The sequence below is a fragment of the Magnolia sinica genome, chromosome 1 (assembly GCF_029962835.1).
Source record: "Magnolia sinica isolate HGM2019 chromosome 1, MsV1, whole genome shotgun sequence".
Lineage (NCBI taxonomy): Eukaryota > Viridiplantae > Streptophyta > Magnoliopsida > Magnoliales > Magnoliaceae > Magnolia > Magnolia sinica.
The window spans coordinates 129,072,437-129,080,551 of NC_080573.1; the positions used below are offsets into that span (position 1 = coordinate 129,072,437).

Sequence of the window (8,115 nt, forward strand, 5' to 3'; positions counted from 1 at the left end):
CTTAGATGAAGGGAAAGATAAAATATCAGCTTGATCCAAAACTTCGGTGGCCCCTAGAAATTTTCAATGGTAGACACTCATTTCACACTATTTCCTGTGGTGTGGTCTATTTGATCTTTGGATATACTTTATTTTTGGCATATGGAAATTAAATTAACTTTTAAAATGGATGGACGGTGTGGATCAAATAGATAAATCACGGTGGATCTCACAGAGTTTACTCAGTACGCTTAGCATACTAGTTACTCAGTACGCAATCCGCTTCCCACTCACTGACCTCTGTAGCTACTAGCTAGCTAACACTAGCTATACAGGTAGTTGCTCTAGGTATGTGTCACTCGAAGACGAGCACTGACGCTCTTCGAGCTCTGAGTTGTACGAACGGTTCAAAGGAGATCAAAGTTACATGAGCAATACAGTGATGTATTTATTATATCTTACCCGTTCATCTATTTTCAGAGATCATTTTAGAGCATTATCCAAAAAATGAATCATATCCAAAGATCATCTGGACCACACCATAAATAGAAGCGGAGATAATGATTTTCACCATTAAAAAATTTGTAGGATCCACCTACTAATATGAGATATAGGGAGGGGTAAACTTGTAATTTACTAGTTACTATACCCGGTGCAGTCCAGATCGAGTCAGATCGGATCCAAACGGATCGAATTTCGGTTCGGTTCGGTCGGATTTGTTACTTACCCGAATCCGATCCGATTGTCATTCAGATCTGACCGCTCTTACTTGAACCTAACTGATCTAGGCCATCGGTTCTATTCGAATTGGGGCGGATTGGGTCCATTTTACCCACCTCTACAGTTGACCAAGAAATGACCATCAAGTTAAAGAAAACTACCCACGTGCCCCTGTAAAAAATCATACATCGCTTTCCAAAAATAATTGAATTTTTAGTGACTTTGGATTTGTCTTGATACCTTGCCATGATAGGATTCTCAACAGCGGCCGTACACATGACAAAAATTCAAAATTAAAATGGCTAAATTGTGGAACCATGGTGGCTAAGTCAGTCTCGAAATCAACTGGTTTGAGCAGTCCTATCGTCTCCTGATTCTTGGACAGATTCGTTGAAACAAGGTCATTGGCTACTTTCAATTTCAACTATCTAATCAATGTCCATTATTGATGCAAAAATCTGGTTCACCTTTGCCGAGTTGCTAAACTAGCCAAGCACCTTCACAAGAAGGAGATAAATGAGACTCTGACTAACACATGAGACCCTTCGATGCCAAAGTCAAGCCAGAAATCTAAGTCTAAGTAGTATAAATAGGGTTTCAGGTGAAAGATTGCGTACCTGTTCAATGGTTGAGATTCCTATTTATAATGCTAAACAAAATATGGGGGTCTATTAATCCAAGCACGATCTTAGCCATTAGTCAAGAAGTGCATGGGCAGAGTTGTTGTCACTTATCCAATGATTGTGCATAAAACAGTTAATACCATCGTGCATTACTGGAGTGGGCTCGACTTTGCTAGTAGGATTCTTCTGATCGAGCAAAGACGATCCAAGTCGAGCTTACCTGAGTTGGTCCTGAGCTTTGTCAAATCGGTTGAGGATGGTTTTAGGCTGGGGTCATCATAACGTGACTTGGTACATAGTCGATGGTTCGAACTGATCCATCCAAGCCTATCTCAGCCCAAGTTATTGCTCGGACCTGACTTGTTTGCTGGCTTTGGCTATTCCTTGATGGTCTTTTGTTCGAATCATATCACATAGTTCTCGGCAAGTGTGCGCATTTGGTAGTCTGAGATCTCATTTTGTCGACGACTATGTTTGTGAGCTTCATACTAGCTTCTTTCAATAAAACATCTTCATAATGATTGTTTGTCTGGTTGAGCCGACCTTGAAGGTGGTCGAATCATACTTCCCCATAACATCAATAAATCCATGTTTAGATGATTTATTTTAATAACTCTTTTGACATGCAAAGAGAAACTTTTTTTTTTTTTTTTGGTTAGTTTGTTAGTACACCCCGTTGTCAATTCACACTTCACTGTTAACCACCCCCACTAGAGAGTCAATACTATGACCTCAGTGTTGAAACGGGGCATCTTTCACTCAGTCTACCATTTGAGCGAGAAAAACTTAGATATTGTGTTAATAAGATGGGTTGGTATGCAAATTCAAATTAAACTATTCGAATTATGGTTCCTGTCTAAACACATCATTATTCTAAAATTAAAATTGTTTAATTACATGGCTATTGTATTGGCTCACATTTATTGGATGGTTGCACAGTTCAATTTCAACAAACAAGTGTCCATAAATCAGAGGCTGGGATTGTCAACCAATCCGATTTTCAGACCTTGGCGTAGCATACTGGCAAATTTAGGTTAGTTCAATCTGATTTTATGCTATGGTTACAATTTCCATGTGCCTGTGTATGAAGCATCTTACGCTGTTAGAGTATCAAACAAACGTAGGAGGCTGCCGTGGACATTTCTAGAGACGCACTTTTGTTTCATTTTGCAGTGTCGACAAATTACAAGCTGATTACAGCCACAGAGGTCGAACGCTTACAGTGTCAGAGTCCGTAATATTAGAGAACGAAAAGGTCACTTTGGAAGCGCGTACAATATAATACACCTCGAACCTTGTGTCGAAAGCGATCATTGCGGCATTTGGAGGCCTTCTTAGCCGTTCGTTCTTGCAACCTTGCGTCCTCTTTAATCTCCACCGTTCATCTCCCCCTTATTCTTCAACATCTCTGGAAATGGCGAGAGGGAGAAATTATGCCAATGCCACTGCAGATGGCACCTCTCGTGGGCCCCAGTTCCGCGGCCGCCGCATCTATCTCAACCGTCGGATCACATGGCATTGATACAGAACCAGGCCAATTTCGACAACGCTTGCAGACGCAAGTCGATCGCTCGGATTGATGAAGGCGGGAATTGCTTCTTACCGATGGTGTTGATCGGAGAAGAGAGCGGATCGGGTCATTCGTCCCCTCGCATGCAGAAAGTCGATGACGTGGCAAAGGGGTCGAATGCGGCGGGCCCACCCGAAGCGCGTTCAGAGGCCCGGGCCAATGCCGATGGCAATGGCAGTGATGATGGTAGGATCAACGGTGGAAAGAGAACCGTTGGATCGTAATCGGCTGAATCTGGGAGAAGGATTCGAGATCGCGATCCGCCTCCCGGATTCGGATGGGAATGGGGGTGCTGCCGTTGGGGGCGGTTCAGTAAATATGGAACCTGCCAATGGGAATGGAGTCACAGCACCAGGCAATGCCAATGGCGGGCCGGTATGTCCGACCGCGCCTGGGGAGGCTGAATACAGTTCTCTTTGGAGGCGGGGTGTGGAGCGACTCACCTCTGTGAAGAGGCGGGCCAAAATGGGATCTGCAGCTCCTCGCGCTGCCGACCCCAGTCCTGTAAATAGGCAGGTCGGGAGGGAAGTTACGGCATCTTGGAAAGCCCGTGGTAAATCTGTAAATAGGCGGGCCAGTAAGGGCAAGAAAGTCGCCACAGTACCAACTGCTCGAGGTCCAAAGGTGAATAAGGCCGGGGATGGCAATGTCGTAAATACTGGCAGGAGGAATGCTGCCATCAGAGGAAAGCGGCCTTTGGAGGTGGACCTGAGCAAGAAGGATGGAGGTGATGGAAGAATTGGAAGGCGGAAAAGGCCCCATCTCGTCAGCGCAAAAGAGTACAGCCCCTCTGGCGAGAAGAAGGTACCTGAATGTGGCCCATCGGGCGAGAAGAGGGTACCCGAATGCAGCCCGTCAGGCAAGAAACTGGCATTCGAGTGTGGCTCCTTGAGCAGGTTGGCCATGGAGTGGGACATGGTGCCCTCTCCTGAAAAACCTGCTTTCGACTCGATGGTTGGGAAACTGTTGAGGTTGTTCGAACTCCACAAGAGTTAAGTTGCCGTCAAGAACATGTTCCGGGCAGGCATGAGAACAGCCAATAATAAGAGAGTTCGAGTTTGTTTGATCTATTTATTGGCGATCTCAAGCCAGCCCCACTGGAAATGCCCAGCTGCAGGGCTTTGGAAGGAGCGCGGAGATGATGCAGGGCAACTGTGGGAACTCAAATGTCAGGCACGCTTGGCATGAGGGCGCCTAAGACCATTTAAAGCATCATCCCGCACAGCTTCGGGCAGGTTGAAGCTCGGAAAGGCCTGGAGGCCTATGGTGTTGGCATCTATTTCTCAGCGGAAGGCAAGTCCTACGCAAGGTATGCCTCTTAATTTATAGTCACGGTTTGGGTCTATGAAGCCATCCGTTTTTCTGCTTCTTTCTAGCAGGTTCACCTACCTACCACGGTATTGAATGCATCCGTTGCCTTGTTACTATCGCACCTGGTCTGCATATCGACAATCTCGAGGTATGCACAGGAATATCACGACGGGTGGTGGAGCGGAACTGCATGGGTTGCCAGCACTCACGCCAGTCTCGCTTGTCGGACATGGGTATCTTATCTCTTATTCATTAATTTCTATTTTATTTAATGAAGTCGTATCTTCACATGGTGTATATTGTAATTGTTCTGAAAAATGAGTCTCTGTTTGGAAATGTTTCAATTGATAATTTTTATTCGTAATATGTATGTGTGGCCTATTCAGTTGATACCTGAAAGTGAGTTGGTCTCATTTTAGTTAATCATAATTTTGTATTAGATATCGTATTCATTTTTGGTGAGGATTAAAAGCAATCTTGATAACCAACATTCATGATCTCCAATACACAGGTATTATTAACTTGAATGAGATGAACTCATTTTCAGGCATCTACCAAACCGGCCATAAAAACTGCTAAGGGCCTGTTTAGTTTCCCAATTACAATGGTGAATGGCTGTAAATGGATTATTTACTCTTGTAATTGTGTGGTGTGATCATTTACATTTAACTGCAATGATGATTTTGCTATATTTTTCATTTCACCTAGAAATCATTGTAAAAATGGAAATTTTATAATGTGGAAAATGTAATGATTACAATTTACTTTACTTATTTCCTTTACAAGTGTTTATTTGCCTTCAATTTATAAGCCACAATTCTTGCTTAAACAAACACCTGTAAATGATAATGATGGCTCATTTACATTGCATTTCACAGGAGATTGGAAAACCAAACAGGCCCTAAGCTTTAAGATGCGCTAGCAATTGAAATTGCAATGATTAGTGGGGAAGCAACCAATCTGTATTACCTTTACCTAAGCCTTCATATCTGCTAAATTGCAATTATGTTGATTTCAATTCTGACTTGAAAGGAATACAACTGCAATCTACTTACGAACCTTAGGAAATGTAGTTACAATTTAGTCATCTCCTCTTGATTGAACACAATTGTCAGTTATGCATCCAAATGCACCCTAATCTGTTTGATTCTCAATCTATTAAATGGTCATCCATTCACACAATAATTACATTAATTCACTAAATGTATCAAGTGGTTTTGTTCTCCAGTGCAAGATGAAGATGGAGTGTGTTACATGGTTCTATGTTGAGTTATCATGGGAAATATGGAGGAAATCTTGGTGGGGTTCGTCAATTTTTGCCAAGCAATGAAGAATTTGACAGTGGTGTTGATAGTTGAGAGATCTAACACACTACATGGTTTGGAGCAACAACATGATTACACACATTCTCCCTGGATATGTTTTAAGCTTCAGAGTTTTGGAGCGGTTGGGAGGTAGACTATCTGTGATGAGTGACTTACAAATATTATTTTCCGCATTAATCTGAATCATCTGATTGTTTAATCAGAAAAGTTCTGGTCCCCCTGCCAATGCTTTTATACTTTTCCAGATAGAAGAAGGCTTCAGAGAGAGAGATGGGGGCAGTTCTGTCTTCTCCGAGAGACATCCCAAAACCTGTTTGAGTACTCCAGCTCAATCAGTATAATCCATTCCACATTTTTAAATTGTCTTTTGTAGAATCCATCTTCCTTTGTGTTCCCATTGGAATGCTCGACATAATGTTTCCAAAATCTACTACCATCCATTGGAGGTGGGTGTGATTCCCATGAGCATTCAAAATAGGATTTGTGCCTCCTAAACCCCAAAGTGGGTGGGAGTTCTAGTTTGGATGTGCATAGGAGTCTGATCCACGACCAATGGATGTTGGGACATTTTGGAACACAGTCTCCAGCATTCCCATGGTTAGACATCGTCTTTTCCCTATGATGGTACGTCGCATCTCCTTGTTGTATGAAGTGCTTTATTCTGGCATTTAGGTTCCTCCTGTGGTGCTCCCCCTTCCTTCACAAGGACAGAGCATGGAAAGGCATCCCCATCCTAGAATGGTACCAAACCCATCGCACCGAACACAAGTGGTAAGCATGGCAGAGTTTTTCTCATTACGATACCAAACATATTGTACCAGGCATAATTATTAGCGATGAGAGGAAGGCTTACTCAAAATAGTTTTGGAACATTGGAAAACATATAATGATGCACTGGTAATTCATCTTAAGGCTACTAGGTGTTTGTTTGTTTTTCAATTTACATAAATGATATACCGTATGTTCCTGATCTCACTCTAATTTTCAGGTTGTGAAAATTAGATTACATGACCTTGTTAAAACAATAAGGTTAGTGCCTGGAGATGAATTATTTGTTGTCATTGTTAATAGCATGCTACACAGGTATGAAATTAAGCTCTTTTTTCCCTAAATGATAATTCAATTGGGCATTAGTGGAACCTTTCAGTTGGACTCGTCAACATCAGAGGTGGGGACCAGCACAAGCCACACAAACATGTGGAGAAGAACTGTTTGATAACATCCTCGATGTTAATTTTGTTCAGTGCATGAGTTGCATTACCCTTGTTATATTAATTTCTACGAAGAGAATTTCATACTTCCTTGCATTTGGATTTAATGAAGGATATAATGCAGACATTCATTTTCATCCAAAGCCACACTTTCTTTTGAGAAAGTGGACGGTACCACCAATTATTTATTGATCAATGAACCCCATTTGTAACTTGCTACAGAAGAAAGTTTGGAATTTAAAAGGAATTGATTTGGTGCTTGATAGTTGCTACAAAACCAAGGACCCATTGATTGTTTATGATTGGGGTAGGAAGTACACATATTGACTGCTTCGAAAAGGATAAAGGATTTTAAAACAAATGTTAAGTGATACAAAAATGCCTATTTTAAACAAGTTTCATCAGCGGATTTGATCTATTTAGTTCAATCATACCCATGAGATCTATTGTTTTGGGTCAATCTTTTATACTTGTCTCTTTTGGTGGTTAAATTGGCCATTTTCTGCATGTGTTCTTGGTGGCACCGCATGTCATGTCTCCCCTCCTCTGTCTACTAATTTTGGCTATGCATGCACCATCAAGTATATTGGGCTTTTAGAAACAACAGAACATTTCAAAGCTTCAGTTGCCATTGTATAAGGCTTCATTACGGGGAAGAGGTTGATTATTTTGACGATGGAGTTTAAGACTGCCATCACTATTTGTTGCATAATCGGTTTATCTTTTGAGATTGAGGCTATCTAGATTTTGGTGTCGGTGATTTTTTTCTTTATTATCTGGAAAGTCAAACTATCACAGTCCCACTTCTTGTTTGTTTAATGTGGCATTGGTACCTCGTATGCCCTTTCTTACCCCTGATCTTTTGGCGTTTTGTTTTGTTTTGTTTTGTTTTGTTTTTTTTTGCACAGGCTATTTCTGTAATGGATGGAGATGATTGATATGTTCTTGGTTACCGAAGCATGGGAGACGATGAGAACTCGAGTGGAGGTTTTGATATATGTTTTGGAAGCCAATGAGTGGGTTCCTGGTTTAAAGTATCATAGTATTAAGATTCATCTCTCTCATAGGAGTTTAAGGGTTGTACCTTCGATCGAAATGTCCTTGCACAATGTGGGGGCACATACCACAACATAATATGTGAAAGTGAATGCTTTTACTCTACGACTTAGCAGTTAGCATGTTGCAAAGTGATTTGATCTACCGATGGATACTAAAATTGCATGGTGAAGTGCGGCTGTGACATTGATAAACAATAAGATCAAGATTTGGTTATTAGCTGCATGAAGAGCAGTGAATCACCTGTTTTTTTCTTGCAAGTTAGATGTTTAAAGCATTTAAGAATGGTCCTGATGCAGGATGTGTGATTTAACTATTTG

At 41.6% G+C, this 8,115-nt stretch overlaps 1 long non-coding RNA gene across 1 annotated transcript; it reads left to right on the plus strand.

The window, feature by feature from the left end:
• The first annotated feature begins 5,918 nt into the window (after positions 1-5,918).
• Positions 5,919-7,774, plus strand: LOC131219289 (uncharacterized). The gene is made up of 3 exons (XR_009158110.1): positions 5,919-6,425; positions 6,517-6,611; positions 7,648-7,774. It is a non-coding gene; the product is annotated as an uncharacterized LOC131219289 (long non-coding RNA).
• Positions 7,775-8,115: the final 341 nt, after the last annotated feature.